This window comes from Microcaecilia unicolor, chromosome 8 (genome assembly GCF_901765095.1).
Source record: "Microcaecilia unicolor chromosome 8, aMicUni1.1, whole genome shotgun sequence".
Taxonomy (NCBI): domain Eukaryota; kingdom Metazoa; phylum Chordata; class Amphibia; order Gymnophiona; family Siphonopidae; genus Microcaecilia; species Microcaecilia unicolor.
This window is the reverse complement of record NC_044038.1, coordinates 107,279,702-107,306,062: the sequence shown is the minus strand read 5'-3', so window position 1 is coordinate 107,306,062 and position 26,361 is coordinate 107,279,702. Positions and strand designations below refer to the sequence as shown.

The 26,361-nt window shown below is 43.4% G+C and overlaps 1 pseudogene; it reads left to right on the top strand.

The window, feature by feature from the left end:
* The window catches only part of LOC115476812, a 98,455-nt pseudogene extending 72,538 nt beyond the window's left edge, over positions 1–25,917 (top strand).
* The last annotated feature ends 444 nt before the right edge of the window (positions 25,918–26,361 follow it).

Genomic DNA, 26,361 nt, shown 5'->3' with positions numbered 1-26,361 from the left:
CCAACCCTCATCCTATTTGTTCAGGTCACACTGTGACCTCTCCAATTTCATCTCTATTCTTCTCCTCTTCTTTGCCCTTCTCATGCGCCCTATGGAATGCCCGCTCCATCTGCAACAAACTTCCCTATATCCATGACCTTTTTATCACTCTTAGCCTCCATCTGCTTGCAATAACTGAAACATGGCTCTGCCCTGATGACTCTGCCTCAGTCGCAGCCCTCTGCCATGGTGGTTATCTCTTCTCCCATACTCCTCGCCCTATTGGCCGTGGTGGTGGTGGTGGTCTATTACTCTTGCCCTCTTCCAAATTTCAATCTCTTCTACCACCTCAGTCTCTGTTTTTCTTCCTTTGAAGTCCACTCCGTCCGCCTATTTACTCCTTTGCCTCTTCGAATAGCAGTTATTTATCGTCCTCCTGATAAATTCTTTTTTTTTAACTCTTTATTTATAGCTTTTAACAAACATAATTGATTTTTATGAGTGTCAATACACAAAAAGAAAAAGTAATTCACATGTAAAATTACATCTAATATTGAAATTTCCTTCTTACTATCATCCACAATATTACACTGAATAGTGATCCAAGATAAGGAAATAAAATTATCCTGTTTATTTTAAGCGGTTACATCACAAAATAGCTAAAGAAGCGTTGTTCCAAGTGGTTAACTCTAGCCTGCTAGACAGTGGTACATATGGGATTAGACTTGTACACTAACCTCTTCTTTGCTAATTAGAAATTCTTCTAACTGCTTTGGGTCAAAGAATTGATATTATTTTAACTGAAATTTAACTCTACAACACGGGGAAACCACAGAAGGAAATCCGCCCCCACTGCTACTGTTCTAGCCCACAGCAGTAGGAACCTCTTACGCCTCCTCTGCGTTTCCCTGGAAAGATCTGGAAAGACCCTTATCTTTGAACCCATAAACTCAGAATCTAAATGCCTTAGAGATAGTTTGAGTACTGCATCTCTATCCATTTCTAACGCAAACGTTGCAAACAATGTAGTTCTCTGTGTAATTACTTCAAGAGATGTTTCCAGGAATGCAGTTAAATTCATTGCCCCCTGTAAAGGTAAATTTTCAGATGATTTAACATCTAATTGAAGGTAAAATGCTCTAGTTATGGGCGGCAAAGATGTCTCCTGCATTCCTAGTATCTCTACTAAATATTTTTTAAGCATTTGGACTGGTGAAATTAAAGGTGATCTAGGAAAGTTTAAAAAACGAAGAGACAGTCTTTTGGCTTGATTTTCCAGATATTCCAAACGCCTAAAGAAAAAATTTCTCTCCTTATTTGAAGCCTGTTCGAAAAGTTCCAATTTTTTCAATTTTTTCAGTCAGTTTTTTTTACTTCGGAGGTTTGAGAAAGATTAATTTGTAGTTGGTTCAATGCAGTCTCTGATAGTGCTTTAATTGTCTCTGTATTTTGAGAAATTAAAGTTTGTAAACATAGGCGGGTCGGTGGCCCAACTGTTGGGGAGGCTGAAGGGGGTGGGGTTAGGGGTGGGGCCAGGGGTGGAGCTTAAATCCATAATTGTCTGACTAACACACAGAAAAAATAAATAAATAAAAATAAAAGTCACAATTAATACCTGTTATTAAATTTAGATATAGATATGAATCATATGTCAAAGAATAAAGTGGTTGCTCAAAGCATATTCTAAGCACAATCGCTCACTGCAAAACACTATGCACAACTTTGTGCAAAAACACGCTCAGAACCTTACTGTACCATAAATATTACACTGGGCAGAACCTAATACACCAATATACCACCCCATATGGAAAAATGCAGACCGTCAACAATATGAAAACAAGGGACCATATCATCACAATTCTCATGTAGAGCCACAAACACCCCTAATTCATGTTAATGTGGGATAAAATACCATAAATAAGTAAATAAATATAAACTTTTAATGTTGAGCACCTGATTCTCAAAGTGGACATATTCCAAACACAATAATGAAAATAAAATGATCTTTTCTACCTTGTTCTCTGTGACTTTTTCTGATCATGCTGGCCCAGTATTGGATTCTGCTGCTATCTGTCCTCAGTGCAGGTCAGGAAAGTCATCCTCGTTAAATATCTCCCTGGCAACCCAGGACACCTCCAGCCAACCCCCTTGCTCTCCCAGCAGTACGGTAAACAAACCATAACCAATTTCTACAACTGGTTACACAAGGCTAGAGGTCTTTCACTGCAGCTCCTGCTGTGAGGATGGAGGTACATCAACAATTTAAACCCTCAGAGCACAGCAGGGGAGGCTTAGCCTTTCCAAGCCTCTTATACCGGGCGCCTATGTTTGTAAAGCATTCCAAGTGGTAAAGTCAAGTCCCAAAGTGACTCTAAGGTCACTACGGGCAGGTTTTGCTCTCTCTCCCAATAAAACCAACCGGTTGGGGGGCTTCACAGCCTGTTCCCAATACTCACAGTTTTAGGCAAAACTGCTTGAATTGATGTTATTTCTGAGTCTCTTGGCTGTCTGCTCCAGCTCTTCTCTCCCGCAGGCTCCCTCCCTGGTCACTCTGTTCACCATTTCGGTCCGAGGTATCAGGGATCAGCAGGAGGTTTTCCCTTCCGGGTTGAGGGGGCGCCACACGTTCAGCGGGGCTCAGGGAAGCCCTGTCTCCACTGATGTTCAGCAACGAAAGCACTGACCGAGCAGGGGAGTAGAAGCCAACATGGAAACAAGCACTGCACCAAAGCTATCCAATGTCGTCTGTTTGAGCTGAGGAGTTCCGCTCGGGGCAAGGGGAGCCTCCCAAACCTTTCCTCGCCTTTTCTCCATCACACAGAGGGGTAAGGTGGTCGTTCCAGCGATAGTCGGTCTGCCTTAGAAGCGTGTCTGTTGACGCTTTCCTATACCGTCGCCATCTTGGATCTACTGATAAATCCCTTTCATCCTTTCTCAGCGACTTCTTGATGCTTGGCTTTCCTTCTTTCATGATCCTTCCTCCCCCTCCCTCATCCTTGGCGACTTTAACTTCATGTTAATGATCCCTCCAACTCTTACGTCTCTCAGTTCCTCACCTTAACATCCTCCTTCAATCTTCAACTATGCTCCACTTCCCCTACCCACCAAAATGGTCACTGTCTTGATCTTATCTCTCCTATAACTGCTCCCCCTCCAATTCCTCTCTCTCTAATCTTCCCCTTTCTGACCATCATCTAATAACCTTCACACTCAACTTCCTCATCCGCTCAATCCCGTCCAATCTTAACCAATTTATCTAGGAATCTCCAAGCCATTAACCCTACTACCCTATCCTCCAATGTCTCGAACCTCTTCTCTACCATTACACCATCCAAATCTGTCAATGATGCCGTCTCCTCCTACAATACTATTCTATCTTCTGCCTTAGACACTCTTGCACCTCTCATGCCCCGTCCTATAAGACGTACCAAACCCCAAGCCCTGGCAAAACCCTAAAATCCGCTACCTATGTTCCTGTACCTGTTCTGCCGAACACCTCTGGCTGAAATCTCATGCCCTTGCTGACTTCTCTCATTTCAATTCATGTTGACCTCCTTCCAATCTGCCTCTCTCTGCTTGCCAAACAGGACTACTACATCCAGCTGACTAATTCTCTCGGCTCAACCCCTCGACTTCTCTTCGCCATGCTAACTCTCTACCTCAAAGTGCCTCCACCCCCAACTCCCCCTCACTATCTCCCCAGACCCTAGCCGAGTTCTTCCATGACAAGGTTCAGACGATAAACCTCGAATTCTCTACCAATCCACCCCCGCCTCTCCCTCCCCTTGTCCGTTCCCCTATTTCCTCAAAAAACATAGTAACATAGTAGATGACGGCAGAAAAGACCTGCACGGTCCATCCCGTCTGCCCAACAAAATAAACTCACATATGCCATTTTTTGTGTATACCTTACCTTGATTTGTAGTCTTTTTCAGGGCACAGACATATAAATATACCCAGGACTATCCTCACCTCACAACCCCTCAGTCCTTTTCCTCCTTTCTGAGGTCACTGATGAAGAAACATCACATCTTCTCTCCTCCTCAAAACGAACTACTTGTCCTCTGATCCCATTCTACCCACCTTCTTAACACCATCTCTCCTACTATCACCCGTTTTATCTGTCATAACCTCAACCTTTCCACTGCAACTGTTTCTGATGCTGTTATGACTCTGCCCCGGTGTCATGCTGTCATTCATCTCGGTCCCTGGTGGTCAGACCTGGTGATTGCCAATGGACTGTCTGTTTGTGGTTTTCCCCGTTCCAGAAGTCATGCGGTCCGGTCCAGATTTTCTAGCCTGCCAGTGGTTATTGAGACTTTTTGGAATTAAGCTGTTTCGTACTGGTGACCTTCCTGGCTGTGGCCTTTATTAACCACCTGGAAGCTTCCCTGGTTTGCCTGCAACAGAGCTCTTCAGAGGTGTGTCTTCTGCGATCGTTTGTTGCTGTGTTCCTTGCTACTTTCAGTTTTGCCTATCTCTGCCCTTGAACCTTTGCCTGGACCTGTACTTTGACTTTGCTTGCTGCTGCCTTTTGAACCTTTGCCTGGACCTGGACTTGCTTGCCGCCTGCCTTTGAACCTTTGCCTGGACCTGGACTTTGACTTTGCTTGCCGCCTGCCTTTGAACCTTGGCCTGGAGCTGGACCTTGCTTTTATTGCCTGTTCATGGTTCTGCTGGCTTTGTGGACTATCTTCCTGCTCTCTGCTGTGCTTCTGTTCCGGTCCTGCCGCTCCAGTCTGGAGGGTACTGGTCTGTCTGGGTTCCGCCTTTGTCCTGGTGGGTGTTCCTCCTGCCGCTGCCATGTGTGAAGCGTGACAGATGCCTTCAACATGCTGTGGCCAGGACACTGTACAGTGATTTCACAGTGAGAATCCTCAAAGGTAACTTTAAAACCATACAAGAACGTAAGACCTTTGAAGTCGAATGATTGAATATTTTAACACCCAACAGAAAGGACTTATCAAGGATCTGGGGTTCCTAGCCCATTATAAACCATAAAGCTGTATGTCTCTGTTGATCACCCTCCCCTCACCTATCCACACCCACCTGTTAGAATATCAATGATATGCTTTGATGTCCCCATGCATACTGCCTACCCACCCCCCTCCTCCACCCTGTCAGACTGTCACAGTAATGCTTGAATGTTTTCACTTATAAACACTGTCAGCTAGCACATTTGCTTATTCCGATCTGAGGAAGAAGGGCAACCTTCAAAGCTAATCAAGAAATGTATTAAGTTATGTCCAATAAAAAAGGTATCATCTTATTTTCTTTTCCATGTTTTATTTTGTTTGATTCCTATTGATAACCTTAAGAGTGGACTAACACGGCTACCACACTCCTCTACTTCAGATAAATATTTAAATTGTCTTTTTGTCAAAATCAGATATTTGTTTTAATACTCTTTCCTTGCTATTGATGTCAGAATTTAAGTCTTTATGGGTATTATGGATGTTTGTGCAAGGATCTCACTTGAACCCAGAACACTTAGCAAGTCAGGAAAACATGGATTTTTTATATTTGATGTTGTTCTGTTCTTTAGTTTTCCCTTAAAATGTTGTAAACCAAAAAAAACATATCTCCTTCAACACCCTTTGCAAATGTCACTTAGCTGTGGTTGAATTTATTTAGGTGAGGTCTTTCTTGCGTTGGAGCTCAGCCGGAACCCTTCAGAGGATAATTTCTCCAGATTTCTTCTTCCTAAACCTCACTTATAAAGAAAATAATCAGGGAAGAAAAACCTTACAACTCCCTGGCTTTTTCAGGCGCTGACTCCTCTCTGGTGACAATTAATCAGTTCTCAATACTGTGGCCATACTCTCTAATTGAAATAAAAGTTAAAGGAGGACTCACTTGTGATCACGTGACGCCATGGCGGAGAGCAGACGCAACTAAAGAGCTCTCCGACCTCGATCCTCCCTCCCAGGAATAACGAGCCGAAAACGGACCCAATAAACACATTAAAAAAGCGCCGGAACACAGGCGGAATCTTAATAAGCGGCACTCGGAAGACAGAAACGGGGTATGGCCACGAAATCTGCCCAGAAGGATAAGCTGCGACAAAAACAAACAGAAGCTAAGATGGCGGCTCCGCCCGGCGTTCCAGATAACGCTGCTAATCCGTCGTGGGTGGCAGAAATAACGGCGGAAATGTCCGCGGTTATGGAGGAGCTGCTAGAAAGGCGATTAGCTCCCATCGATGCGAATTTGGAGAAGTTGCACGCACGTATGGACGATTGATGACAGAGTGTGTGGCCTGCCAGAACCGGACCGGGATAGTAGAAGATAAATTACAGGAAATGGACACAGAGCAAAAAAGAGCAAGCAAACAATTGGAAGCCCTAGAACAAAAGCTGGAAGAGCTGGAAAATCGATCTAGACGCAATAATCTGCGTCTGGTAGGGCTTCCAGAGGCTATGGGGGGGCAGGGATTTAATCGAAGAACTAGAGCGCTGGCTCACAGCAAGAGTGGATTTCCCGGCACACTTAGGCCCACTGAGAGTGGAGAGAGCACACCGGCTCGGCCCCCGCAAAGACAACAACAGCAGACCTCGAGTGCTTATCATGAAAATCTTAAATTTTAACCACAAGCAATATATCCTACAAGCTTCAAGGAAAGATAAGGTACTGTTGTACGAGCAAAAAAGAATCCTGTGTTTCCAGGACTACTCGGCCGGGGTAGCGGGGAGGAGAAGAGCCTTCTCCCCGATATGTACTGAATTATTTAATCGGAAGATCAGATTCAATTTGTTGTACCCAGCCCAACTGAAAATCACCCATAAAGGAACAACGCACATGTTTGAGGCGGTAGAGGAGGCACAGCAGTTTGTGGCCCAAGATTGCAACAGACGACAGGGAAATGGCGAAAATGATAACTCGAATTGAGGAGACCAATCAATGATAGACTCATGATCAGAAGGAGCCCTCATGGATACAATGACATAGATTGTGACAAATTGGAATGGCCAGGTTGGGGACTCATGGACTGAAATGTTGAAACCCACCGTAAGCATAGAAGAGGCTCAGGAGGCTGTCAACTAAAAAAGAGCCTGTTTGGACTGTGGAGCCAGGGAGGACTGAATAACGGCAGATCTCAAGCCACTTGGTTTGGTCCCGGCAGGGTTAAATAAACCTGGACCCCAGACAGGACACCTGAAGAAACCGGACAATACAGAATATAGGGTCACGAAACCACGCCAGACCTGAAGACAAGTTAAATGTATATAAGTTTAAAGTTGCAATATATTTAAGGAGGGAGTAAGATATACGGGTTAAGTGAATGTATCTGATGGGTACAATGTTTGTTGGAGTTTGTCTGACGGGCAGGAGGGGTGAATGGAAGGAGGGGTTGGGGGCGAGGACCATAGGACGCAAAGCACTTCATGTATGGGAGGGAGGTCGGGAGGCGGGAAAAGTGATCTGTTCCCATGTGGGGGAACATCAAATGGAGGGATGGGGTGGGAGGGAAGGGCCAGAACATAGGTAGGGCGGGAGGGGATAAGGGGGAGGGAGAGATAAAGGGGATCCAGATTATTTTGAATGGGAGGGAGGGAGCCGCCACACGGGACAAAGTCAGGAGGGATGTTCATAGAGGTTTGGAGGGGGGTGCAGGCTGGGGCGCCACCCTAAGAAAAATAGATAACACCAGAGAACCGCAACAGCTAACAAACACACCTGTAGATTATGGTTAGACTTGTCACGTGGAATGTGGGTGGGATTAACTCGCCCATAAAGAGAACAAAAATACTACAACAACTACACAGAAATAAAATAGATATTGCCTTACTGCAAGAAACACATCTTAGCCAGGAGGAACATGCAAAACTTAAGACATGGTGGGTGGAGGAGTGTATCTCGGCAGGAGCACAAGGGAAGAAGGGAGGGGTGGCGGTGTTAGTCCGCAAGGGTCTGCCAGCGGTGCCGCGCCTCATTGAGGCGGACGCCAAAGGCCGCTACGTATTGGTGGAATTGGAGATAAAAGGTCGGAAAACACTATTATGTAATGTGTATGCCCCCAATCAATATGATAAGCAATTTTACAACCACCTGATACAAAGCCTGCTCACATACCAGGGGGAGCAAATACTGGTGGGGGGAGATTTCAATACGGTTTGGGATGCCTCGATGGATAGCACGCAGGGTAAGAGAAGTGATTCAGTGGCATCTCATAAAGGCCTGCAAAGATTAGGACAGTGTTAGAGCTTATAGATGTGTGGAGGGTATTACACCCCAGTGACAGAGACTATACTCACCATGCACGAGCACATGCCTCTCAAGCAAGAATAGATTATATACTTATACCAGGAAACATGCTCGACAAGGTTACAGATGCACGCATAGGGCCCTATACGATTTCGGATCATGCCTGGGTGCTTCTTGAATGGGATTGGGGTGACAGGAAACCACAAGGTAACTTTTGGCAATTTCCTTTAGATCTAGCGGGGGATGAGAATTTAAAGCTAAGCTACAAGAAAAATGGGAGGACTACGCGGTATTAAATCAAAACCCATCTGGAGAATCCTGTCTTGTACTGGGAAGCAGCGAAGGCAGTGTTACGTGGGGAAATAATCAGTTACCACCACCACTTTAGGTTAGCCCGCAATAAAGAGATAATAAGGTTAAGCAAATTAATATGTAAGGCTCGACAGATATATGGTAGAACACATGCTGAGATTCATCGGGCTAATCTTCTAGAATTACAGGCCACACTAAACATGTTATTACATCAGCGGGCCACGAAATCCCAAACCTACTATAAATTCCAATTACACAAATTTGGGAATAAGGCGGGCCGCCTGTTAGCAAGATTGGCCACCCCGAAAGGGAGCAAGAGACGGGTCTTACAAGTAAGGGAGAATATGGGAGAATGGAACAGAAAACGGAAAAGATATGCGAGGCCTTTGTTAAATATTATCGCACCCTTTATGCGAAACCAAGGGACCAGGGACTATCGGAACATTTATACTTGAATAATCTAGCAATACCAAACCTCAACCAACTAGACAAAGACCAACTAAATTTACCAATAACGGTGGAGGAGGTGACATTGGGCATAAAACAGGGAAGCTGTTAAAAGCACCCGGCCCAGACGGTTTTCGTATAGAATTTTACAAGATACTAGGTAACCATATTGCCCCGGCCCTAACTAAATTTTACAACAAAATAATAGACATGGAAAACCCCCGGAAGGCTTGTCTCTTGCAAGAATAGTGGTGTTACCAAAACCAGGCAGAGACCCACAAAATGTGGAGTCATACCGTCCAATCTCCCTTTTGAATGTGGAACTTAAAATACTTGCAAAAATAATGGCCAATCGTATGAAAAAGGTCTTGCCAAAGCTAATACATGAATCCCAAACCGGATTTGTAGAAGGCAGAGTAATAGCTAAAAACCTAAGGAAAATCATAGGGGCCTTAGAGCGGAGGAAATATGAGGACAGGCCAGCCCTGCTGATTAGCTTCGATGCTGAAAAAGCATTCGATAAAGTCCACTGGACATTTCTGTTCTCCACACTGGAAAAATACGGATTTGATGGCAGATTTGTCTCAGCAGTGAAGGCCCTATATCACGAACCCAAAGCACGAATACGAGTCAATGAGATGGAATCTGAGGAATTCTCCATATACAGGGGAACTCGACAGGGCTGCCCTTTGTCGCCAATGTTGTTTGTCCTGTCCTTAGACCCACTGATTCGGGACATTGTAACAAGTCCACGATACAAGGAATGCGCATGGGCCAGATCGAATTCAAGTAGCAGCATTCGCAGATGACCTTTTAGTTTTGCTCACAGACCCCAAAAATCATTTTCGGTGTTAATAGAGACTTTAAAAGAATATGGAGACTATGCAGGGCTGGAGCCTGAACCTGAATAAATCAGAAGCACTAGCCTCTTCTGAGGAAGTGAGAAATTTATGGACCAGGACTTCCCTTTAAGTTGGGCAAAAGGATCATTTAAGTATCTGGGAATTCATTTGACTATGGATCTAGAAAAACTACACGATTTAAATATCAAGGTCCTTTTAGAGGGTACAAAATGTCGGCTGGGTAGTTGGGAAGGCCTGCCACTGTCCCCTGAATGGTAGGATAAACTTATACGTATGGTAATATTTCCAAAATGGTTGTATCTCATGCAGACTTTGCCCCTGCGATTGAAACATAAAGACCTCACACATATAAACAGAATTCTTAGCAGGTTTTGTTGGGCAAATAAAAAAACCCCAAATACAAGCTAAAATAATGAAGGGAGGATGGACTAGTGGGGGCCTGGGGATGCCAGACCTAGCTATGTACAACAAGCATGTCTACTTAGACACATAGGAGATTGGATAGGCCAATCAACTACATTTACCCCACTGGAGCTGGAGCGGGAATATTTTGCCCCATACAATGTCATTACACTGTTGCATTTAGATCAGAGACAAACACCGACACAGTTCAAACATTGTCACCTGCTGCAACCGATGCGTAAGGCCTGGAGGATACTTATTAAGACCATGGGGGGCACGCCAGAGACCTCAGAACTTTTAACGATTAGAGGGAACCCGAGCTTTGACCCTGGCCAAACAAACCCGGCCTTCCATAGATGGGAGGTACAGGGGATCACAAGAGTGGAACACCTGCTCAGCAACGGAGGAGGCATAGTCAAATTTGAGGAATTGCAAAACAAAATAGGAAGTGCTTGGGGGGATCATTTTGCGTATGTACAAGTTAAACATTACATTATGAGTCTTAATCAAAACGCACTTAGACTGAAAATGGGCGAACAGATCACAAGTTTTTTTCAGGCCCTGGAGGTGGTAGGACTGTCAGTATCAACTATAACTCGAGCTCTGGCGAAGAAGGTTCCCACCAAAGATTTTGGATATATCAAAAATAAGTGGGAACAGGACTCAGGGGAGTGTTTGGGGACTGGGAAGTAGAGGCCACGCTGAGACGCATTCCGAAACTCACCATAGATGAGAGGCTTAGAGAGAAGGGATACAGAGTGACAATGCGTGCTTACATCTCAGGACAACAGTGGGGACATATGAACCCTATTAGAGAAGTAAAATGTATTAAATGTGATAATGTAGCTCCCACGCTATTCCATGCCTTTTGGGCTTGCCCGAGAATTCAGAAATTCTGGAAACAAATTCAGAACTTCTTGTTTAAAACTGTACAGTTAAAAACAAGGGGGACATGGGACCATTATGTGCTGGATACACAGTCTGCCTTTGGCTCGCAGGCGAAAGGACCTAGGCTGTGGTGTCGGAAGGTATGCCTGTTGGCCAGAAAGACCATACTACAAAAATGGGTGTCCATGGACCCGCCAGCATATTGGCATTGGCGGAACCAGATACATGAAATGGCAACTTGGGAGGCCAGAGAGGCGAGGAGTAACCCAAAAAAGGAAAAAAATTTTCTTGCAAATATGGGGTCAATATATACAAGGGCTGAGCCCACGAGGAAAAAGTTTATTGCTTAACCAACTGTGACTTGTCTTCAGATGATCGGCTTTCTAAGTGAGCCTGTTCTTGCTGTGGCGGGGGGGAGGGGGAGATAGTAGGGAGGGAAGGGCAGGGGGGAATGGGAAAGAAGAAAGGGGATGGGGGGGGGGGAGGGAAGGAAACAGGATTTACTTGGTTGATGTTAGCGGTTGTAAGATTGTATCAGGGTATGATAAAAAGACGAAGTAATATATAGGAGTTAAAGAGTGTGTAACTCCGGAGTACATACATGCAAATACTGTCGAGTTATGAACGAGATGGGGAGAGGGAGGGGGGAAGAGAAGGGATAGGGTTTGGGATGAAAGTGGTAAAAGGTTTGATGACAGATCTCACCATTTAGTTTGACAGTGGATTTTGTTGTTGGCCTTAACTTGTTCAGGCTGGAATGGAATGTTTTGTTTTAAGTTGTCATCAATAAAAAACGTTTAAACATAAAGGAGGACTCACTTCACAGCCTATTTCTCACTGTAATTCCCTATTCTATAAGGCGGCCGGAAGCTTTTACACTCCATTCAGGGATCTTACACAGTAACACATTCCATATTCAAATTCCATTTCCTAGTCTTCACATATAAACATAACATTTCCCTGCACAGCTATCAGATCAATCTGGAGAATATAGCATACTCATACAAAAACAGTGCTGGATTTTCTTTAATCTGCAGTCTGATTCCAAACCCTGTACTGAACTCAGAACTCTCACCAACAACACACCTTTCCCACAGACACAGCTTAATGGCTTCTTTCTTCAAATCACAGATTCACCTCTCAGTCCTTCCCCTGTGTCAGAGTCCTTACACACTTTTTCCTGACACCCTTATAGTTTCTTTCACTTAGTATAACTACCAGCAGAAATCACAGCCTCTCAGAACCTGAGTCTCAACTGTTTTCCCCTATTCTAAAAAGAGTAGGCAGCCATGTGGCCACTTAATACCTGAGCATACAGACTCTCATTCCACCTTCCTTGACCTTAAATTCCCTTAGAACTTAACCATTCCATTCACTGCATGCAGAAACACAACTCTGTTTCACTCCAAACCAAACTAAATTTGGTTTAAACTTTCTCACAACTTTCTATTAGCACAGCTCTCTCACCCAAAACACATCAGTTTTCCACACATGAATTCAGCAACACAATCATGAAAAAGGCAGTCTATTTATTGAAGTACTCACTTTTAAGCTCAAATCATCTCATTCTCAGCACCAAAGCTCACCTTCACTCACTTTCAATATTAAAGTACCCTTTTTCAATATCACATTTCACTTTAAACTCACAAAATCCATACTTTTATTCTTACTTTTACACAGACACACTCTATACGTTTTTACTTTTCCCAGTCTTCCCTTGCTCTTCTCTCTCTGCTCACTAGTCTCCCTAGCAACTCACCCCCCCTAGAGGATCTGACATCACTCAACCAATCAGCTTGTCAGCTAAAAACTGTTTTTTTTTTCTTATCTCTGAACTGTTTAGAATCTGGGCTGTGCCAACCCCCACAGAAGTAAATGTAAAACTTACTACATAGAGAATTTCAAAGTCAGTTTCAACCTGAACCTGTACCCAAAACAGCAAAGAACATTTTATAGTACAATCTCCACTTAATCATGGTTTATTTCTTGAAAAATAAAACCATATTTAAGAAACATCTCACACTTTCTTCACATAACTCTATTAATAAGTCCCAAACTAACTTTAAACCTTTTCCAGCCAGCAGCATCCACCAAAATCCTGGACCCCCCCCCCCCCCCCCAGAGCCCCAGGAAAAAACATTTAATATATGTTACCATATATTACACTTGGCTGCCGAATGTCATTGAAAATGCATTTCTTACATTCCCATCTTGACTTTTTTCCACCCAATTTGGGACACGTAAGTGATGAACATGGAGAGAGGTTCCATAAAGACATTTCTACAATGGAGAACCGATATCAAGGCCGCTGGAATCCCAACATGATGGGGGACTACTGCTGGTTTTTGCAACGGGAAAATATGACCAGTCACAAATGCAAAAGCAGATGCCTGAAGCACTTTTAACAGTACTGGGCCTTGCTGAAGTAAGACTTTTAAACTGGAATACAAAACGTTTTTGAAATTTTGTTATTCCATTACATTTTCATATACTGTTTACTACAAAAACTTTGATGTACATCAGGTAATTGTTGGAGTAAAACTCGTTCTGTAAAAAATTATTCAATGCTTTCCAAGTGCTTAATTCATTTGTGGAAACTTATGCATAACAAAATTACCTGAGGTGCTACAACAATTCTGACTTCGGATTTGGAATACGCACACTGAATTTAGTATAGGACTAATGGTTTTTGCCCAGTAGCACACAAATTGTTTTTTTGTTGTGCTGTATTTCAGGTTAATCTGTGTGTGACCTTGCCATTGCGTGATCCAATTGACCGATGGTTATTGTTTTCAGGGAGCCTGGTAGCTAGCTTCTTCCTGGAGAAAGCGAAGATACTTTATTTGTAGCAGGCATTTTCTGAGGAAAGCAGGTTTTATATTCTCACATACCCTCCCACCTTCCTTTGGAGTTGTCTCCTCTTTTCTTTTATGCTGTAGTATTGTACTGATGGTCCTGCACTCTCGTGGCAGGCGGGAAGGCACTTGCACATGCACGGTGGAGCATGACTCATGCTCCATGAGATTTGTAAAAACTTGTCACAAGCTCCGTACTGGGTGACATGGATCGCATTACCCACATGTGAGAATATAAGAGCTGCTGTCCTTGGAGAGTACCTTCTACAGGTAAGTATGTTCATTTTTCTGGGGCTCCCTCCAGGAACAAAAAAATACTGTATTTAAAGATATGAGATACCAGCAAGCCTGAAGGCTATTGAAGTGATGTACATTCAGGTATAGTAGGTATTTTTCTGTTCCTGGAGGGATCACATTTACAGGAAAAAAAAAGTCCATTGCACTAACCACCAAGCTACTACTCTGTTTTGCGAGGTCATCTGTGTAGCCATTTTAATAAAAATGCTGTCACATAGACATCCCTTGTTTTCCCCTGATTATAATTTAAACTTTTCAACTTGTAAAATGGTGGTTCAGGATGTATATCCTTCTCACATATTTTCAAACAGGAAATCTGGACGTCTTTCCTGTTTGAAAATTGCTATGAGATGGACATTTGTTTTGGACATTATAAGCAGGATGCACCAATTCTGACTTGGGCATTCCTTAAAAAATGTCAGCATTTGGCTGACCTCTTGCAAAATACTTTATGTAAACAGAGCAATTGCTAACAAAACTAAGACAGCCACAAAAATATATTTTAAAACATAAAACATATACTTTTAATAAGATAAACAATTTAAAAATACAATTTCAAATATGTATCTAAATCGATGGATCATTATGAGTCTATAGGTAGTTGCCAATATGTATGGCAAATGCTTGTTGAAAATCACGTTTTATCATAGAGCCATGTAGATAGAGCCTGACATGTTTTGGCAAGATGCCTGCTCCTGGGATAGTGAAGTCCTTAATCAGAAGCCATACAACAAGCAAGCCAGAGAAATTTTAGGGATAATATGGATGAAACAAAACAAAAATACAGAATAAAAAATTTAAAACAAAACCAAATTGAAGGGAAAAAAAAAAGAAACTTTCAAAACTTAAGTACATTACCACCAATGTTAACAACATTTCACATGCAGCTGTCCAAAGAGCAATATAGAACTAGATCAGAACATCTCTAGAAAAGGATACATGAAAATGAATTATAATCAGCTTATGAATTTAAAAAGGAAAATCACAGGAAAACCACAAATGTATTAAAACAAATTCTGGCAAAAGTTACCCCTGTTCATACAGAAACAAACAAAAACACCCCAAAACAGCACATGCACACAGAATGACAGAAGAAGGTGCGGAGGAGTGACCTAGTGGTCAGGGTGGTGGACTTTGGTCCTGGGGAACTGAGGAACTGAGTTCAATTCCCGGCCCAAGCAGCTCCTTGTGACTCTGGGCAAGTCACTTAACCCTCCATTGCCCCATGGAAGCTGCATTGAGCCTGCCATGAGTGGGAAAGCGTGGGGTACAAATGTAACTAAAATAAAATCATAAGTGCTTAAAACAGTTCTTGCCAATTACCGTTACACTATAAACTAAAAGACAACAAAAGTGCAACTTAATCATAAAGCCTAAAAGGCAAAACAATTCTGGCAAATAGTACCCCTGTTCATACAGAAACCAAAAAAAAAAAAGAGTGCATGAAAAGTGCTTAAAATAGTTCTCAAATTACTCAAGCAACACTATCAAAGCACAACAGATGTGCACCTCAAACAGGCAAATGCCATAAATAAAGAAAAAGTGGAAGAAATGATGAAAACTGCTTAAAAGAATTAAAAACAATCAGTAGAAACTACAGAGAAACTTCTAAAATTAGAGACGTCAGAAAAAACATAGGAGCAGCAAGACTATGGTGCTCTTTTACTAAACTGTGTTAGTTGTTAATGTGCAGTTTAGCACACTGTAGCAGCTAATTCAAGTTCATGTTAACCTGTTTTTGTGATAAAAACTCCATTAGCGCACAATAAATTGCACCTTAATGGAGTTTTTGGTTAGGAGGCAGCACTAAAAGCTGGGGTTATTTTACCATGATTTATGGGCACTAATGTGACTTGCAGTGTATTACCGTAAGTTGCATTAGGCTATTTACATAGTAATCAGATGCAAAACATACATTTTCTTAGTTTGCATCTCATTACTAGGAGTGGAGGAGTGGCCTAGTGGTTAGGGTGGTGGACTTTGGTCCTGGGGAACTGAATTCGATTCCCACTTCAGGCACAGGCAGCTCCTTGTGACTCTGGGCAAGTCACTTAACCCTCCATTGCCCCATGTAAGCCGCATTGAGCCTGCCATGAGTGGGAAAGTGCGGGGTACAAATGTAACCAAAAAATTACTCTGTAATCCTCTGTGGTAAATTTGGTCAAACTATGTTAAGCCCTTTAAGTTGTGTTAAAGGGCAAAAAAGCAACTTAAATCCCTTGTGCAGCTTGATAACTGGACAGACCGAAGGCCCATCAAGCCCAGTATCCTGTTTCCAACAATGGCTAATCCAGGTCACAAGTACCTGGCAAGATTCCCAAAAAGTACAATACATTTTATGCTGCTTATCCTAGAAATAAGCAGTGGATTTTCCCCAAGCTCATTTTAATAATGGCTTATGTTTTAGGAAGCGATCCAAACCTTTTTTAAACCCCGCTAAGCTAACTGCTTTTACTACATTCTCTGGCAATGAATTCCAAAGTTTAATTATACATTGAGTGAAGAAATATTTTCTCTGATTCATTTTAAATTTGCTACTTTGTAGCTTCATTGCATGCCCCCTAGTCCTAGTATTTTTGGAAAGAGTAAACAAGCAATTCATGTCTACCCATTCCATTCCACTCATTATTTTATAGATCTCTATCATATCTCCCCTCAGCTGTCTTTTCTCCAAGCTGAAGAGCCCTAGCCATTTCAGCCTTTCCTCATAGGGAAGTCGTCCCATCCCCTTTATCATTTTCATTGCTGTACCTTTTCTAATTCCACTATATCTTTTTTGAGATGCATTGTTGAGATGTTTAAGAAAGGCTTAAACAAACAGTCACAGCGAAGGAGATAAAATAGATATATTGTCTAACTACACTCTGATTATCCTGAGACTATGTACTGTAATGATTAGAACAGTACAAATGATATCCTAATGATCCTTATGAAAACTTATCACATCTTATGCAAAATACACATTAGCAGCTTTCCCTGACCAAGAGCTGACATAAACCAGTCGTATTTAGATAAAACCACTGCCTAACCCCAGACTAGGAAATATATCACTGTGATCTCACTCACCACGCTGTCCTGATGACGGCTTCAGATGAGACTGGAGCAGAATCTCCCCAGACACTATCTCAGCTGTCTGTGTCTTATGTAGTGCAGGTCTTTCTCAGCAAACAAGCAGGTTCCCGTCTCTCCGTTGGTTATCAGAGCCAAAATCTCAGCCACAGGTATTTGCACCAGTTATGCAGGTCACAAGGTTGGTATCATACAGTCTCTAGCTCACCCCGAGCCTTGCTGGATTTCTCAGGTCCTTCCCAGGTACTCCTCCTCCGAGGGTCTCCGACTAACTAACTTCTCCCACTCTTCCCGCTTCTTCCAGACCTCCTGGTCAGGTGATAGCCCAGACCAATTAGCCTCTTGTACAGTCCAGTGCATGGGCAAGAAGAGTTCTTTGTTTTGTGACGTTGGAGATGGTAACATCTGGTGCCATGAGTATGACTCCCTTCCCAGCGTCTCAGAGATAGAAGGGGGATGGTTGGAACATAGAATGTCCTTGGCTTCAGCAAGCCTGTCAGTGATTTTCCACAAGCTGAAGCTGGATCTTGCTGACACAGAGATGTGCAGGTCAGAGGGTTGCAGCAGCCATCTTATTGTACCAAGATGTCATAGGCTTGTATAGGCCAAGACCAGCTCAGGCTAGATCACAGGGAAATACCCCTACAGTCCCCTTTTCAGCCCCCAGTTTCAACCCCAGCCCTTTTCTCCCATCAGTCCTAAGCTTCAGCCCCAGCCACTTCTCCCTGTCCCCTTTTCAGCCCCCAGTCCCTACAGTTTCAGCCCCTGCCCCTTTTCAGCCCCCAGTTCCAGTACTAGCCCCCTTATCCCACCTACCCTCCTTTTCAGCCCCCAGTTCCTGTCCCCTTCAGCCACATGCCTTGCATTAGGGCCCCCCTTTTCAGCCCCAGATCCATTCTCCCACTTGCCCCAGGCATGGCCCTATTCTCCCTCCTGCCCCCTTCTCAGATCCTAGTTCCAGCTCCAGTCCCCTTCTCCCATCTGAGCCCCCCCAGACCCAGTCCCCTTCTTCCTTCTGAGCCTCCCCCCTCCCCAACCCAGTTCCCACCTGCCTACCAGCTCGGTTGACAGACGACCCTCTTCTCATGCCACCCGCCAGCACCCAGCCTTTAAAACAAATCTGTGAAGCACCTCGCGTCTGCTCTGCTGTAAAAGAAGCAAATTGCCTTGTCGTGTTGGCCCTTCCCTCACTATGTCCCGCCCTCGCGGAAATAGGAAGTTACATCAGAGCACCCTCACAGTGAGGGAAGGGCCGATGCGACGAGGCGATTTGCTTCTTTTACAGCAGAGCAGACGTGACGAGGCGCTTCACAGATTTTTTTTTAAGGCTGGATGCTGGCCGGGTGGCAGGAGAAGAAGGTCATCTGTCAATGGAGCTGGTGGTAGGCAGGTGGAGACTGCGGCGCCAGCGGAGCACCCCCCACCTTCTGACACCCTGGACGGACCACCCCCATTCCCCCGCCCTTGGTACGCCACTGCTTACAAGTTAAGAAGGACAAAACAGAATTGAAGTTCAAGGAAGCAAAGTAGAAGCAGAGAAGAACCTTTGCAGTGTAGAAATGGAAAAACTCAGAGCCCAAGGAGAGTCTGTGGTATTGTGGATGGGCAGAGTGGATGAGTAGAGAATGAATGAGCAATGAATGGGCAGAGACCTCCCTATCCACCTTTGTCTAGTTAAGATGGTTCTTGGAGGGAAAACCACCCCAAATAAACAAAGAGTGAACCCTTGGGATTATTCATGTTTCTTCTCTTCTGCCCTAGGCTGGCTTTAACAGTGGAGATCAGACACATTATTTCAATATTCCTGGTTCCCGCACATCTGAGATTCTGAACCTCAAGTCTACAAGTAATGTGAATGAGCCAGGCTGCTGGGTCTTTCAGGTGGACATATTCAAGGCTCCTGGTGGCTGCACTTACAAAGGTAAGCCATTTGTGGAAAAGGAGAATGATTTCAAATGGGTTCGCTTGTGATGATTTCAAGAGTGTAGAGATGGAGTGAGAGGAAGATGTGGAGCTGAATAAGACATTCAGCAGTTGAAATAAAATCTTTTGAAATGTTATTTCACAGTGCATTTTTAAGTTCTGGAATCTGTTGCAAGAAGATGTGGCAAGGTGACTAAGAAAGCGTGATTCAAAAGAAGTTTGGATAGATTTGATTGGCACCACAAATAGTCATGGAAGAGTGCTTTTATAATTTTAGTTGCAGTGTGAGTCACATAGAGGGCATTTTCGATATGATGTCTAAATCTGAATTTGGACGTTTTACACAAAATGTCCAAATTCCGAACAGGTCATTTTCAACAAAAAAAACTGTACATCTTTTTCTTTTGAAAATACTGTTTTGAAAAACGTTTTGTGATTTGTATGTTTTGTTTTTCAGTCCATTAAAAAAAAAAAACGTCCAAATGCAAAATGCACAAAATCAATCCATTAGGATACAGACCATAAGAAAAGTTTCAGTCACAAGAAAGCATTTATAGAGGATAACAACGTTCAAACTACTGTAGAATCAGTCAGTTCTATTACATTTGAAAAATTATTTTGTAGGAAGACTAATTTCAAAACATCAAAACATTCAGAAAAATGAGAGACTAGTGCTTGTTCTGACTGTGGTGCTAGCCACACAGGAGTAAAATTATTTACGTGTCCTCAGTGTGGTAAAAGATTCACAGGCAAGACATCCCTCATAGTTCACAGAGAATCCACACAGGTGTAAAACCATTTACATGTTCTGAGTGTGATAAAAGCTTCAGAAAGAAGGCATTGCTTGCAGTGCACCAGAGAATCCAAACAGGAATGAAACCATATATATGTGCTGAGTGTGGTAGAAGCTTCCGCACCAGAAAATGCACACAGGAGTGAAACCATTTACATGTTCTGAGTGTGGTAAAAGCTTTGGTTGTAAAGACAGCCTCACACGGCATCAGAGAATCCACACAAGGATGAAACCATTTACATGCACTGAGGAGGTAAAAGGTTCGGTTGCATTGGGACAGGTAATTGGGGAGTGTACAATCTTGCTATGAAGTGTGGAAAAATAGCACTCTGGTATTTAGATATATGTAATGAGACCTCCTTTTTACCTATAGATCTGAATTCAAAGCCCAAATCTACTGATCAACAATAGACACAAGGTTCAGATGTTATAAAAAATAGAAAGCTTGGCATCAGGTAGAATAATGGAAAAGTGACATCCCAGGAAAGCAATAGGGCACCCTAGGGGGCACTGAGTTGACTTTGTAAAATGCTCCCAGGTACATTTCTCACCATTGCTCCCTTACCTTGTCTGCTAAGCCCTCCCAAAACCCACTACCCCCAACTGTACACCACTACCATAGCCCTTATGGGTGAAGGGGGCACCTATATGTGGGTACAGTGGGTTTCTAGTGAGTTTTGGAGGGTTCACAGTTTCCTCCACAAGTGTAACAGGTAGGGGGAGGTAGGAGCCTGGGTCCACCTGTCTGCAGTGCACTGCACCCACCACTAGACTACTCCAGGGACCTGCATGCTATTCTAATGGACCTAAGTATAACATCTGAGGGTGGTACAGAGGCTGCATAAGTAAATAAGTATTGCCACACTGGGACAGCCCAAAGGTCCATCAAGCCCAGCATCCTGTTTCCAACAGCAGCTAATCTTGGTTACAAATACGTGGCAAGATCCCGAAAAAGTTCAATACATTTTCTGCTGCTTATCCTAGAAAAAAGCAGTGGATTTTCCCCGTCAATTTAATAATGGTCTATGGACTTTTCCTTTAGGAAGCCGTCCAGACCTTTCTAAAACTCCGCTAAGCTAACCGCCTTTACCACATTCTCTGGCAATGAATTCCAGAGTTTAATTACACGTTGAGTGAAGAAACGTTTTCTCAGATTCGTATTAAATTTATTATTTTGTAGCTTCATCACATGCCCCCTAGTCCTAGTATTTTTGGAAAGAGTAAACAAACGATTCACGTCTACCTGTTCCACTCCACTCATTTTATAGACCTCTATCATATCTCCCCTCAGCCGTCTTTTCTCCAAGCTGAAGAGCCCTAGCTGCTTTAGCCTTTCCTCATAGGGAAGTCATCCCACCCCCTTTATCATTTTCGTCGCCCTTCTCTGTACCTTTTCTAATTCCACTACAGTGGTGGAAATAAGTATTTGATCCCTTGCTGATTTTGTAAGTTTGCCCACTGACAAAGACATGAGCAGCCCATAATTGAAGGGTAGGTTATTGGTAACAGTGAGAGATAGCACATCACAAATTAAATCCGGAAAATCACATTGTGGAAAGTATATGAATTTATTTGCATTCTGCAGAGGGAAATAAGTATTTAATCCCTCTGGCAAACAAGACCTAATACTTGGTGGCAAAACCCTTGTTGGCAAGCACAGCGGTCAGACGTCTTCTGTAGTTGATGATGAGGTTTGCACACATGTCAGGAGGAATTTTGGTCCACTCCTCTTTGCAGATCATCTCTAAATCATTAAGAGTTCTGGGCTGTCGCTTGGCAACTCGCACCTTCAGCTCCCTCCATAAGTTTTCAATGGGATTAAGGTCTGGTGACTGGCTAGGCCACTCCATGACCCTAATGTGCTTCTTCCTGAGCCACTCCTTTGTTGCCTTGGCTGTATGTTTTGGGTCATTGTCGTGCTGGAAGACCCAGCCACGACCCATTTTTAAGGCCCTGGCGGAGGGAAGGAGGTTGTCACTCAGAATTGTACGGTACATGGCCCCATCCATTCTCCCATTGATGCGGTGAAGTAGTCCTGTGCCCTTAGCACAGAAACACCCCCAAAACATAACATTTCCACCTCCATGCTTGACAGTGGGGACGGTGTTCTTTGGGTCATAGGCAGCATTTCTCTTCCTCCAAACACGGCGAGTTGAGTTCATGCCAAAGAGCTCAATTTTTGTCTCATCTGACCACAGCACCTTCTCCCAATCACTCTCGGCATCATCCAGGTGTTCACTGGCAAACTTCAGACGGGCCGTCACATGTGCCTTCCGGAGCAGGGGGACCTTGCGGGCACTGCAGGATTGCAATCCGTTATGTCGTAATGTGTTACCAATGGTTTTCGTGGTGACAGTGGTCCCAGCTGCCTTGAGATCATTGACAAGTTCCCCCCTTGTAGTTGTAGGCTGATTTCTAACCTTCCTCATGATCAAGGATACCCCACGAGGTGAGATGTTGCGTGGAGCCCCAGATCTTTGTCGATTGACAGTCATTTTGTACTTCTTCCATTTTCTTACTATGGCACCAACAGTTGTCTCCTTCTCGCCCAGCGTCTTACTGATGGTTTTGTAGCCCATTCCAGCCTTGTGCAGGTGTATGATCTTGTCCCTGACATCCTTAGACAGCTCCTTGCTCTTGGCCATTTTGTAGAGGTTAGAGTCTGACTGATTCACTGAGTCTGTGGACAGGTGTCTTTCATACAGGTGACCATTGCCGACAGCTGTCTGTCATGCAGGTAACGAGTTGATTTGGAGCATCTACCTGGTCTGTAGGGGCCAGATCTCTTACTGGTTGGTGGGGGATCAAATACTTATTTCCCTCTGCAGAATGCAAATAAATTCATATACTTTCCACAATGTGATTTTCCGGATTTAATTTGTGATGTGCTATCTCTCACTGTTACCAATAACCTACCCTTCAATTATGGGCTGCTCATGTCTTTGTCAGTGGGCAAACTTACAAAATCAGCAAGGGATCAAATACTTATTTCCACCACTGTATATCTTTGAGATGCAGTGACCAGAATTGAACACAATATTCGAGGTGCGGTCGCACCATGGACCGATACAAAGACATAATAATGTCCTCACTTTTGTTTTCCATTCCTTTCCTAATAATACCTAACATTCTATTTGCTTTCTTAGCTGCCGCATACTGAGCAGAGGGTTTTAACATATCATCGACGATGCTGAGATCCCTTTCCTGGTCGGTGACTCCTAACGTGGAACCTTGCATTACGTAGCTATAGTTCGGGTTCCTCTTTCCAACATGCATCACTTTGCACTTGCTCACATTAAACGTCATCTGCCATTTAGACACCCAGTCTCGTAAGGTAATTTTTCACATTCCTCTTGTGATTTAACAAGTTTGAATAACTTTGTGTCGTCATCAAATTTAATTACCTCACTAGTTACTCCCATCTCTAGATCATTTATAAATATGTTAAGAAGCAGCGGTCCCAGCACAGACCCCTGTGCAATCTCACTATCTACCCTTCTCCATTGAGAATACTGACCATTTTACCCTACTCTGTTTTCTATCTATCTACCAGTTTTATCTATCTATCTTCTATCTATCTACCAGTTTTTAATCCACTACCTCCTATCCCTTGACTCTCCAATTTCTTCTGGACTCTTTCATGAGGTACTTTGTCAAATGCCTTTTGAAAATCCAGATACACAATCCACCTTATAATTGAAAGAGAAAAACGCCTAGATTTCGACCCAAATCGGGAGATAGACGTTTATCTCTCAAAAACGAATAAATCGGTATAATGGAAAGCCGATTTTGGACGTTTTCAACTGCACTCCATTGCGGAAGCGTACAAAGTTGACGGTGGCGTGTCGGAGGCGTGGCGAAGGTGGAACTGGGGCGTGGTTATCGGCCGAGGAGAGATGGGCGCCTTTCGCCGATAATGGAAAAAAAGTATGCGTTTGTAGCTAGAATTTAGGGCACTTTTCCCGGACCCTGTTTTTTCACGAATAAGGCCCCAAAAAGTGCCCTAAATGACCAGATTACCCCCAGAGGGAATCGGGGATGACCTCCCCTGACTCCCCCAGTGGTCACTAACCCCCTCCCACCACAAAAAATGATGTTTCACAACTTTTTATTTTCACCCTCAAATGTCATACCCACCTCCCTGGCAGCAGTATGCAGGTCCCTGGAGCAGTTGTTAGGGGGTGCAGTGGACTTCAGGCAGGTGGACCCAGGCCCATCCCCCCCCCCCACCTGTTACAATTGTGCTGCTTAATGCTTAGTCATCCAACCCCCCAAACCCACTGTACCCACATGTAGGTGCCCCCCTTCACCCCTTAGGGCTATAGTAATGGTGTAGACTTGTGGGCAGTGGGTTTTGAGGGGGATTTGGGGGGCTCAACACACAAGGGAAGGGTGCTATGCACCTGGGAGCTCTTTTACCTTTTTTTTTTTTTTTTGTAAAAGTGCCCCCTAGGGTGCCCGGTTGGTGTCCTGGCATGTGAGGGGGACCAGTGCACTACGAATCCTGGCCCCTCCCACGAACAAATGCCTTGGATTTATTCGTTTTTGAGCTGGGCGCTTTCATTTTCCATTATCACTGAAAAACAAAAACGCCCAGCTCACAAATTGTCGAATAAAACATGGACGTCTATTTTTTTCGAAAATACGGTTCGGTCCGCCTCTTCACGGACCCGTTCTCGGAGATAAACGCCCATGGAGATAGACGTTTTCGTTCAATTATGCCCCTCCACATCAACCGGCTCACCTTTATCCACATATTTGTTCATGCCTTCAAAGAAATGTAATAGATTGGTGAGGCAAGATTTCCCTTTCCATGTTGGCTTTGTCTGGGTTAACAACCTGTCATTAGATGTGACCCAAACTCTCTCTCAAGGGCCTTTGATACCTCCTGTTCTAGTTTAAAAGCTGCTATCCCAGTTAAGGTGGAGTCTATGCTTTTGAAATAGGCTCTCCCTTTCACAGAATGTTGCACCATCATCTCTCTCTCGTGTACAGGGGTATTAGCTTGATAAAGCGTATGCCCTGCCACATGAGTAGGACTGGATATGAATTGAGTTAAGTCAAAATCATCTAAGAAGGTTGAAAATGGTGACAAAAAAGTCATAAAGATCTTGTAGGTTGGTCAGTGTAACTGGGGATGGTTGATAAGGATTGAGGATGTTTGAAAGACCAAGCCCTCAAGGGTTGAGGTTAATTATGTTATGGTAAGACATACTAGAAAGGTACTCAAATAAATTACAGCCATTTACAGGAAAATAGATAATACTATCGAAGAGGGCAGGCGTGATGCAAATAGCATAAATCGGCATCACTCAGCCTGGTTTCAATAAGGCAAAGTACGTCTAACTTTAAAATAGTAATTAAAATCAGCTTTAAGATTAGATTTTCAGCACAGCAAATGAACATTCTATAATGCTATACAGATATTGCCTGAGAACTAAAAGCTAGAGATGGTAGTGGAGGGTAGGCATAAGGCAGAGATAATAAAACAGATATAATAAAGACATGCCTACAGCTAATGAACACAAGAGACAGTACTAGGTGAATCAAATTACCATTGTTGCTTTTCTTCTGCAGTTGATTTTGTGACCTTTGGTACCGTTTTTGGAAGGATGCTGCATGCATAGAGAAATGCAGATGCATGGAGAGTGGGGACTTTGTTTGTGAGAAACATTGCTGTGCTGCCTCAGAGATCTGCCAGCCCTCCTTCTGGTATTTTATCTGTCAGACCCCCAAGATCATCTGCCTATAAAATCTCGTAGAAAAGATGGAAAGGCTACAGTTTGCATAAATGTCAAATTTTATGGTGTCGCTGGGGGAAAAATGTCAACTGTCTCATTGATTTTGGAAATTGTTATTACTTCCAATGTGACACATTATATATTGATGTTTGGGTGTGCTCCATATTGCTGCACATTTATTTTTTTGTGTGCAGACCCTGTAGGACAATGCAAAAAAGGTTTCTTATAAAATTATCCCACACATAAAAGTGCATGTGGTGACAAGAAATCTGCTTTTACTTGAGTTGAGAGTGTTTTAAGGGGCAGAGTTTGGAATATGGGAGAGTTATGAAATGCATATGTAGGTTCTAAACTAGTGGTTCCCAAACCTGGTACTGAAGGCACCCTAGCCAATCAGATTTTCAGGATATCCACAATTCTTTTCATGAATATTCATTGTGGATATCCTGAAAACCCGACTGGCAGGGATGTCTCCAGGACAAGGTTTGGGAACCATTGATCTAAGCTATTCACCTATTCACTCCCTGGCAGCTGTAAATCTACATGGTTGCATCTTAGCTGTAATTTTGGCTCCATTTGTGATGCTA